Here is a 10,752-nt window from a genome sequence, read left to right as displayed (position 1 = left end):
CAACGTGCCAGTTTCACACACACTATCACACCAAGGGGTCACAGTTCCACACTCACTATCACACCAAGGGGCCGCAGTTCCACACTCACTATCACACCAAGGGGCCACAGTTCCACACTCTCTATCACATCAAGGAGCCACAGTTTCACACACACACTATCACACCAAGGGGCCACAGTTCCACACTATCACACCAAGGGTCCACAGTTCCACACTATCACATCAAGGGGCCACAGTTCCACACTATCACACCAAGGGGCCACAGTTCCACACTATCACACCAAGGGGCCACAGTTCCACACTATCACACCAAGGGTCCACAGTTCCACACTATCTATCACCACACCAAAGGGCCGCAGTTCCACACTCTCGTTCTCTGCATTTTTTAAACAATAAAATCTCCCTTTGTATATGCCAAAGGTGAAATATTCAAGTGTCTTGTTAATCCAGAATACTCAGCACTTCCTTGATGCCAGACTAGTATATTTTCCATACTGGGGCCTCAGTGTGATACCACTACTAGAATAAAGTAGAGGAATGTAACCATGGAAGGTATTTATTCACAAACTGCTGGAGTAACTCAGCAGGTCAGGCAGCATCTCGGGAGAGAAGTAATCCCATTCCTTCTCTCCCGAGATGCTGCCTGACCTGCTGAGTTACTCCAGCATTTTGTGAATAAATACCTTCGATTTGTACCAGCATCTGCAGTTATTTTCTTATATGTAACCATGGAAACTGTTTGCAAGTGAGAAAGCACTAGCACATAGAAAGGAGATTGAACACCCAATGGACCGAACGTCCTGGAAGTGCAATGTTAATGCAACTCGGCTCCAAGCATTAACTGTGCATCAAGGGGAAATCACTGCTCACGGCACGTGAAATGGCCATCATTTGTTCAAATTAACTCAAAGCTGAACATCTATCATCACCCAACAGCTCAAATCTAAAGTCTAAGTTTATCCACAAACAAAATAATTCAATGTAAACATCAAAAGAATGCATGAAAATTGGAAGTGGAGAGAATAAAGCCAAGCATATACGTGCCACAGCTCTAAAACATTCAAGAGCTGTTTCAACATCTCTCAGTAAACTGACAGTTCTCATCTCTGGGGCATTTCATACTTTTATTTCTCACTCGTCTCTGAGAGAATCATGATGGAAAATTGAAAATAACAGTTATGTCACTAGATATAAGGATGATCTTTCTTTGAAGTGTAAGATGTTTTTTTATAGTGGTTACACAGAGTGCCTGTCAGAATCGTACAGGATGGAAAGAGACCACCTGATCTCACTCATAAGTATAAGAAAATAACTGCAGATGCTGGTACAAATCGATTTATTCACAAAATGCTGGAGTAACTCAGCAGGTCAGGCAGCATCTCGGGAGAGAAGGAATGGGTGACGTTTCGGGTCGAGACCCTTCTTCAGACTGATGTCGGGGGTGGGACAAAGGAAGGATATAGGTGGAGACAGGAAGATAGAGGGAGATCTGGGAAGGAGGAGGGGAAGGGAGGGACAGAGGAGCTATCTGAAGTTGGAGAAGTCAACGTTCATACCACCGGGCCGCAAACTGCCCAGGCGAAATATGAGGTGCTGCTCCTCCAATTTCCGGCGGGCCTCACTATGGCACTGGAGGAGGCCCATGACAGAGAGGTCAGACTGGGAATGGGAGGGGGAGTTGAAGTGCTGGGCCACCGGGAGATCAGTGGCGTTAATGCGGACCGAGCGCAGGTGTTCAGCGAAGCGATCGCCGAGCCTGCGCTTGGTTTCGCCGATATAGATGAGTTGACATCTAGAGCAGCGGATGCAATAGATGAGGTTGGAGGAGGTGCATGTGAACCTCTGTGAACCTCTGATCTCACTCATCCATACTGAGCAGTGGGCTCCCTGCTAGGTATTGACAGGGTGGACTCCCTTCTGTGGTATTTATCTCACATCCACGTGCATCGATCATACCAATCTGGAGGACACATAACTACACTTCATTTGTGAAGCTGAATAAATTTACGTTAATAAAGTGATTGGCCCATTTATTACAGGAAATGCTTTCTGTAGATGTGTCGCTGTTATCTACTGCAGATCAATCGAAGAATCAACTAGATGAAAAAGACATGAAGCTGAAGATTGAAGATAGCAAGAGGCAAGATTTAACTAAAGGAGGTACTATGAATAGCCACATGGTAAAAAGGGGTTTGACTGCTGAAGAAATGCTCAAAACACTAGTGCTTATGAGTCTTAGTCGGTTTGACAACATGACTTCAAACAAACACAGTGCAGAAAAAGTATAGCCATTCAAATTAAATTGCAACTAGCAGACTGAAACTACAAAGTGAGAAAATTAGGACAGATATCAGAAAGGTTTTTTCCTTTTGATCAGAGTATAAATTTTGTTTTCATGATTTGAAATAAAGAGAAAGGAGGAAGCCGCAACCTCGAAGTGATGACTCTGAGAAAGTCCACAGCATGCGTGGTGCAACCCGTCAATCCAGCCGTTCATTCTCTTTATGGACTTTCATATGAAGAAAGACTGGATAGACTAGGCTTGTACTCGCTGGAATTTAGAAGACTGAGGGGGGATCTTATAGAAACATATAAAATTCTTAAGGGGTTGGAGAGGCTAGATGCGGGAAGATTGTTCCCGATGTTGGAGAAATCCAGAACCAGGGGTCACAGCTTAAGGATAAGGGCGAAGTCTTTTAGGACCAAGATGAGAAAACATTTCTTCACACAGAGAGTGGTGAGTCTGTGGAATTCTCTGCCACAGAAGGTAGTTGAGGCCAGTTCATTGGCTATATTTAAGAGGGAGTTAGATGTGGCCCTTGTGGCTAAAGGGATCAGGGGGTATGGAGAGAAGGCAGGTACAGGTTACTGAGCTGGATGATCAGCCACGATCATATTGAATGGCGGTGCAGGCTCGAAGGGCCGAATGGCCTACTCCTGCACCTATTTTCTATGTAGTGACCAAAATAATGCAGAAATATCCAGCGATTTAAATAAGCATTTGTACTATGAACGCAAACACACAGGCACACAGAAACAGACATTCATACACACACACACATACCGCAAACAGCACAATTCAGGAGCACACTTTAATTAGGAAATCAATCAGTCAATGCTGGGACACTAAATGAAAGCAGCAAATAACACAAGAGAAAATCATGGAGACACAAGAGACTGCAGATGCTGAAATCATGAGTAAAAAACAAACTGTCAGAGGAATTCAGTGGGTCAGACAGCATCTGTGGGAAATTAACAGATAACTGTTGGGGTGGGGACACTTCTCCTGACTGACTGAGAAGAGGGGAGATCTCCCGTCTCCTCCATCAGTCTGAAGAACAGTCCTGGCCCCAAACAGATACTGCCTGGCCTGCTGAGTTCCTCCAGCACCTTACTTTTTGCAAAATGTCACCAAGTTCTCCCAAGCAAACAGCTACAGAAGATGGACAAATGACCTCTCTCCTAAGTTTATCCCTCCCAAACCATGGTGTGCCCAACCAACATGCTTAGACCAAGGAAAAACCCACCTGGAAATCCACCTGCGAAGCATATGGAAAGAGAAAATACTGACATCAAGTTCAATACCACAACCAGACCTGCCACTCGTTCACTTAACAACAAGCAGCTTCAAACAAACAGCATTTCAATTGAATGTAAATTCTAATTGAAAATTAACCAAGTTAGTGGCAGCATTATGAGGCTTATTGACAGGAAATTTAGACAACTTCAACAAAATACATCCCACAAGCAATGTATTCAACTTTAAATCTGAGAGAGCTGGATTTAGACAATATCATAATAGGTCTTTGTCAAATATTAAAATGGGAAATTGGGGCATCAATTCCTTAACATTAGCACAATTATAATATATTCTGCATCCACCTGCTGCAAGGTCAAACTTGGGATCACTGCAGAGTCAGATGCCTGACAAACCCTCAGGCAATGAAAATCAAAAACACTGCAAATGCATTAGGGTTAGGGTTAGGGTTAGGGTTTAGGGTTTAGGGTTAAGGGTTAAGGGTTTAGGGTTTAGGGTTTAGGGTTTAGGGTTTAGGGTTAGGGTTAGGGTTAGGGTTAGGGTTAGGGTTAGGGTTAGGTTGTGATTTGTCGGACAGTAGGCCAAAATGCCCTCTGGCGCTTAATGATCTCCCCCTGGAGATTCCTTTTCGCCATATACTGCCACTTTAGTCTGGCCCACGGTCTCATCACCCTTGTCCAAATCTGTTCGCCTTTTAACTTGCCCTTCTGTCGATTTTTAGGAGTCAGTCAGGTTCCACCTTAAGTTTGAGTTTATGCTAGGTTCAGGCCATTGGGTTCTTTCGTCTGTAACGCTTTGATCCATAGCCTCTCTGCCCTCTTCCTACGCCCGGTTGACCAATTTACGTTTGTTTCCAGACCCATGATCTCAAGGGACTGGACCCCGTGCTGTTGGAAGTGTCTGCTAATGGGGACGGACTGGTCTCCCCTCGTGATGTTGCTGATGTGTCCTGTCAGTCTGACTCTGAGGCTGTTGCCTGTTTCGCCAATGTACAGTAAGTGGCACTGCTTACATTTAATTGCATACACTACATTCTTTTGCTCGCAGGTTATTCTCTGTGCTATCTGCTTTCTCTTTCCCGTCACAGTGTTCTCTATGTTTTTGGCTATTGTCAAGTGAATGCAGGCCCTACATTGCCTTTGACCGCAGCCTGAGCTCGTTTGGAGGCTAGTACTGACCAAGATATCCTTCAGGTTCTTAGCCCTCTTGAACGCTGACATTGCTTTGTATCCCTGCAGTGTGACAAATCCTCTTTGGAATTGTTCAAAGCGGCCCTTGACTATTTTGTGGGCCTGGACGGCCATGCTACCGTACCCTGTTATTAGTGGCAAGTTGCGTGTCAAGCCTGGCCTGGGTCTGGGCCCTTGCGTGCCTTTTAGGAAGTCTGCCTTAATGTGTCTTAATCTACGTCTGCAGTACCCCCTCTGCCTGAGAGCGGTGAAAAGGGTGGTGGTGGCCTGGGCAAAGTCCTCCTCCCTGGTGCATATCCGGTGAAAGCGTGTCAGTTGTGACTTGACAATACCCCTAAAGGTGTGTTTTGGGTGGTGGCTCGTGGTGTGTAAAAGGGTGTGGGTGTCTGTGGGTTTGAAAAAGACTTTGGTGGCTAGTTTTTGGACTTGGTCGTCAGCTGACGGTAGTTTAAAGACTGTAGTGTCGAGGAAGTCTACCCTCTCCCTGCTTGTCAAAGCTTTAATTTTGATGGAAGGGTGGTGGGCATTAAGTATGTCGATGAACCCCTCTAACTCCCCTTCTGAGTGTGTCCACACTCCCCAGATGTCATCTAAGAACCTGTAGTAGCACATGGGGCGCTTGGGGCATTTCAGGAAGGCCGTCTCTTCCCACTCTGCCATGTATATGTTGGCATAAGCCGGGGCAAACTTCTTCCCCATTGCCGTCCCTTTAACTTGTAGGTGGAACTCCCCGTTAAATTCAAAATCGTTCTTTGTCAATCCCAGGTAAAGTAATTTGACTAAGGCCTCGTCTGGTCTCTCCAGGTCAGGATTTCTCTGCAGGGTGTTTTTAACCGCCTCTATCCCCCTGTCTGTCTCTATGTTTGTGTACAGGCTTTCCACATCCATGGTAAAGAGTATCGCATCGGGTGGTATGCTAAGGGAGTTGACTATTCGAGTGAAGTGGTAGGTGTCTTTAATGTAGCTGGGGTGTTGCTGTGCCAGTGGATTGAGATAGTGGTCAATGTATTCTGCTACCCCGTAGGATTCGCTACTGCAGTCTGACACAATGGGCCTACCTGGAGGTATTTCTCCAGGCACCGTCCACGTGTCTGGGTTTTTGTGTATCTTTGGGAGCATGTAGAATTTCCTCGCCCTGGGTTGTGCTCCTGTTAGGTATTCTACTTGTTTCTGTCGGATGTATCCTGACGTCCTAAGCTCCTCCAAGATTTCCCCTATTTCCTCTTGTGTTTCTCTATATATAGGCTCATCTAACTTGGTGTAGTGTTCTACCTTGTTCAGTTGTCTGTGCGCCTCGAACAGGTACTGTTGTCTGTCCATGATGACGATACTGCTCCCCTTGTCTGCTGGTTTGATCACTATCTCATTGTTGTCCCTCAGTTCTGCCATGGCCTCCCTCTCTTTTCTAGTGAGATTGGGCCTATCCTTTGTCATGGGCATGTCCCTGATGGCAGATGCTGTTTCTGTCATGAATTCTGTGATCTCTCTAGGGACCTGGTCCTCATCTGGGGTCCATCCTGTGCGTGGGGTGAAGGGTAATCTTTCCCCCGACTCCACGTCACAAAAGTGGTGTATTAACATGATGGCTCGATAGAATCTAAACAGGTCCCCCTGTACTTGTTCTTTGTGCGATTTTGGAGTAGGGACGAAGGTGAGGCCCCTGTTCAATACTCTCTCTTGGATTTTGGTGAGGGTGAATGTCTGGGAAAGGTTGATGATGGTTTTACCTAATTGTAGGCCCTGCCTCTCTTGGCATGGTGTCCCCATTAGTTTAAAGACTTCATCCACTCTCGGATCATGGCTCGGGCCGTGTTCTCTGTCCAGTGAATGTGATCTGGGCCTACTCTGAACTGGCCGGGAGGGAGAGCGGGTATGTGCCTCTTGGTCTGTATGTGGTCGTTGAGCTGCCTGAGTGTTGCCTGCTCTGGTGCTGGGAGAGACTGGCTGAAGTTGATGACCGGGACCCATATGCTAGCATTAGGGAATTTACGACTGGCCATCTTTACTAGTGCTTGGAGTTGTTTGATGGCCGTCAGTGGTCTTTGTGTCCGATTATTGATGCTCATTGAAAGAACCACTTTCTGAGTTTCTGGGCATTCCCCTAATTTCTCGAGGATGGCAGTGCCATGTATAAATTTGGCTCCTGGATAGCTGTCCAATTGTGTGTTGTCGTTGGGACATTTTGGGATCCTAGAAATGTTGGAATCTCCAATTATTAAAACGGGCTTACTGGGCTGGAGTTTCCAGGTTACATTCTTCTGTTTTGAATTGGGATGCCTAGTTACTTCAGCCTGTCTCTGCCTGTTATTTACCGGACCTCCCTGTGTGTGCTGCTGGAAGTCGTCCTGTGAGTCCCTCACTGTGTCGGTGGTCGGGGCCGTGGGGACCCTATGCTGTTGTGTGCAGGTCCTGCGTGCTGGTCTCTCCCTGGGTGATGGGACCCTGTGTGTGGATGTGGAAGGAGCCGGTGGGGGAGAGGGAACTGTCGGGCGGGAGGGAACAGTCGGGGGGGACAAGGTTGCTTGTTGCAACGGGGCAGTGACGTCATTTCCGGGCTGAGGCCCTGCAGGCTGCGCGTTCGATTCGGTCTCACCCCGGGAAGGTCTCCGCTGTACCCGTGGTCTACGGGGCAACTGGGCGTGAGTGTCGGGGCCCCGGTGGATCGGGGCTGACGTGCTGGGTGATTCGGTGCTCGGGCAACATGTCCAGTCCTCTGATCGGACCGCGCTGTCCCACTGGAGGTGGGCCTGGGGGTCGAGTGGCGGGGAGCCGGCCTGCGCCAGGAGGTCCAGCCGCCGCAACACTACGATCTCGGGGCTGATGGGTGGGCGCACCGGGGTGGTGGGGGGAGTAATGTCGGGGCTGCGGGGAGCAGGAGCGGGTCGGGGCGCCGTCCGGGCGGTCGTCCATTCGGCCTGGGGTCGGTCGATCCGGCTCTCCTGCGAAACAGTAAACAACGCCTGCGGTATGTGTACCGCAACATTGGAAGTTGCGGCGGTGTGCCTGCGGGGCTGGGGCTCCCGCAGACTACCTCTCTGTCTCAGTCCCGTCTCTGAGGTTAGGCCCAAGACTCGTTCTCTCAAATCCTCAATTCGGATTTTAAATTTATCCCCCAAATTTTTCTTGTTCCAAATTAAGGCTTTGGCGACCGCCTCCTGGACCCGATTGGTCGGTTCGCCCTCCAGGTACACTTTGTCCAGATCATACAAGCTGTTTTGGTAATGTTCCACCAAAATTTGTCGTGTTTGTTCTGCCCAGGTGTCAGCATTAGAGGCCAATTTTTGTAATGTTGCCTGGGTGGGATTAGCCGGTTTTATAAAGTGTGTCAATATCCTCGCCTGTCTCCTGATACCTCTAGGAGGTTGGCTCTGCTCTTGCAGAACCCTCAGATGGTGTAGAGTCTGGGCCATTTTATAAATCACTCGAACAGCGACTGCAAAGGAATCCCTCGGTCTCGATTGATTCCTGTGCTGGTCGAGATTCCCATTGTTAAACTCTGCCCCCCCTACCATCTGCATGCTATTACTCATTTCTGGTTTGGTTAGTACAGTGTGGAGAAAACTTATACTGTAATAAACTGTACTGTAATGCTAGTGCAGTAAACTATAAACATCAATTCTTTACATCAATTATTTCTAGCTGCGTAAGGTTAACACCAAGGTGCTCACCAAGTCTTTGGTTTTCTTTCCAGCTTGCGGGGACCGCTTGCCGAACTCTTCCCGACTGGGCAACGACTTTTCCAGTTTCGCTATCGCTGTAGCTTCATCAGGGAAAGAGATCTACTTCTGGTCGGTGTGTGGTTTATAAAGGGTGGGTTGAAAGTACCTCCCTTTCTGGGTTTATTCCTCCCATGTGTTGTCTTAGGACCGGTCACTTTGGTTGGGACTGCTGATGTCATACCTATTCTTTGTCTCAACTCGTCGGTCCACTTCTTTGTGTTCTTTGGTTGTGTTCCTGGCCTCCTGCTTTTTGATCTGCTGTTAATGTTTTCTGCATTCCTCTGGCCTCCTGTCTATTATCATGTTCTGCAATCTTTGTTGTGAGTGAGTGTGCTTTGCAAACCCATACCTGGTCTGTGGCCATTGTGTGGTGGGGGGGGGGGGGGTTGTGGCTGAGGTGGGAGTGGGCATCGTGTTGTGAGTGTGTAAGGGTCCTATCGCTCCCTTCAATAGTCCATCTTTTCTGGGGGAGCTAGCTGTGTTCCAGGTGTGATGGGGGGTCTCTGGGTCTAAGGGGTCCTCTGATGCAGGTTGAATCATCTATTTACAAAGGTTTAAGATCCTCTTTTGGGGGTCTTTTGGGTTGTTTGGGGAGGGCCTATGCAACCCGATGTTACGGTTAGTTTCTGGGGGTGGGGGTTATAGCCTATCCTTGTTGAGTTGAGGGTAGGTGCCAAGGGTCTTTTTGGGACTGTTTGGGGTGATCCAGTGCAGTCCGCTGTTAGGGTTAGGTTTGGGGGGTGGGCACAGGGGCCATCTCTGGCGTGAGGATGGAGGGTGCCGCCTAACTTGCTGCGGTTTGAGAGTGGGTGCCTAGGGTTTTTTGGGGACTGTTTGGGGTGGTCTGGTGTAGTCTGGTGTTAGGGTTAGGTTTATGGGTCGGGAAGGGAGCATAGGGACCCCCTCTGGGGTGAGGGTGGAGGGTATCTATCCTTGTGAGGTAGGGGTATAGGTGTCAAGGGTCTTTTGGGTTGTTTGGGGTGATCTGGGATGAGGGTGGGGGGGTATTGCCATTCTTGTTGGGGTGAGTGTTGAGAGTTGTAATAGTTGAGGGTAGGTGCCACGGGTCTTTTGGGGACTGTTTGGGGTGATCCAGTGCAGTCCGCTGTTAGGGTTAGGTTTGGGGGGTGGGCACAGGGGCCATCTCTGGCGTGAGGATGGAGGGTGCCGCCTAACTTGCTGCGGTTTGAGGGTGGGTGCCTAGGGTTTTTTGGGGACTGTTTGGGGTGGTCTGGTGTAGTCTGGTGTTCGGGTTAGGTTTATGGGTGGGGAAGGGGGCATAGGGACCCCCTCTGGGGTGAGGGTGGAGGGTATCATCTATCCTTGTGAGGTAGGGGTATAGGTGTCAAGGGTCTTTTGGGTTGTTTGGGGTGATCTGGGATGAGGGTGGGGGGTTATTGCCATTCTTGTTGGGGTGAGTGTTGAGAGTTGTAATCATATTATAATCCTTTCTCCTTGTAATCTTATCTGAAACAGCATCCCCAGCTTGCAGAGATGGTCACTTTAGTTGTGTATTAATGTCCCTTCATGCTGTGACTGCCCTCTCCTGTCCAACCATATGTTTGCATCCTGCCTGTTTGGAGGGATGTATAAGTCTGTGCCTGTAATTATTCTTGTCAACGCTATTTAGGTTGGTATCTTAATACCATATTTCCCCGTGGATTAGGTTTCCCCCTCCTGACTCTTTGAATCTTTTGTGTGGCCTGCCACTCCTGCGATTTTGATTTGCCCGGGTGATGAGGCCCGTGTCACTGCATAGGTTAGGTTGTGATTTGTCGGACAGTAGGCCAAAATGCCCTCTGGCGCTTAATGATCTCCCCCTGGAGATTCCTTTTCGCCATATACTGCCACTTTAGTCTGGCCCACGGTCTCATCACCCTTGTCCAAATCTGTTCGCCTTTTAACTTGCCCTTCTGTCGATTTTTAGGAGTCAGTCAGGTTCCACCCTAAGTTTGAGTTTATGCTAGGTTCAGGCCATTGGGTTCTTTCGTCTGTAACGCTTTGATCCATAGCCTCTCTGCCCTCTTCCTACGCCCGGTTGACCAATTTACGTTTGTTTCCAGACCCATGATCTCAAGGGACTGGACCCCGTGCTGTTGGAAGTGTCTGCTAATGGGGACGGACTGGTCTCCCCTCGTGATGTTGCTGATGTGTCCTGTCAGTCTGACTCTGAGGCTGTTGCCTGTTTCGCCAATGTACAGTAAGTGGCACTGCTTACATTTAATTGCATACACTACATTCTTTTGCTCGCAGGTTATTCTCTGTGCTATCTGCTTTCTCTTTCCCGTCACAGTGTTCTCTATGT

The 10,752-nt window shown here is 48.4% G+C and overlaps 1 long non-coding RNA gene across 3 annotated transcripts; it reads left to right on the top strand.

The window, feature by feature from the left end:
* Nucleotides 1-4,396: 4,396 nt before the first annotated feature.
* Nucleotides 4,397-10,643, top strand: LOC144591719 (uncharacterized). Of its 3 annotated transcripts, none has more exons than XR_013546998.1 (3): nt 4,397-4,532; nt 8,420-8,538; nt 10,511-10,643. It is a non-coding gene; the product is annotated as an uncharacterized LOC144591719 (long non-coding RNA). The 3 variants fall into 3 exon arrangements; XR_013547000.1 differs by lacking the exon at nt 4,397-4,532 and adding an exon at nt 7,285-7,367; XR_013546999.1 differs by lacking the exon at nt 4,397-4,532 and adding an exon at nt 7,311-7,469.
* The last annotated feature ends 109 nt before the right edge of the window (nt 10,644-10,752 follow it).

The sequence above is a fragment of the Rhinoraja longicauda genome, unplaced genomic scaffold (genome assembly GCF_053455715.1).
Source record: "Rhinoraja longicauda isolate Sanriku21f unplaced genomic scaffold, sRhiLon1.1 Scf001559, whole genome shotgun sequence".
Classification (NCBI taxonomy): Eukaryota; Metazoa; Chordata; class Chondrichthyes; order Rajiformes; family Arhynchobatidae; genus Rhinoraja; species Rhinoraja longicauda.
The sequence above is the reverse complement of the archived record's forward strand: the minus strand, read 5'-3'. Positions and strand labels throughout refer to the sequence as shown.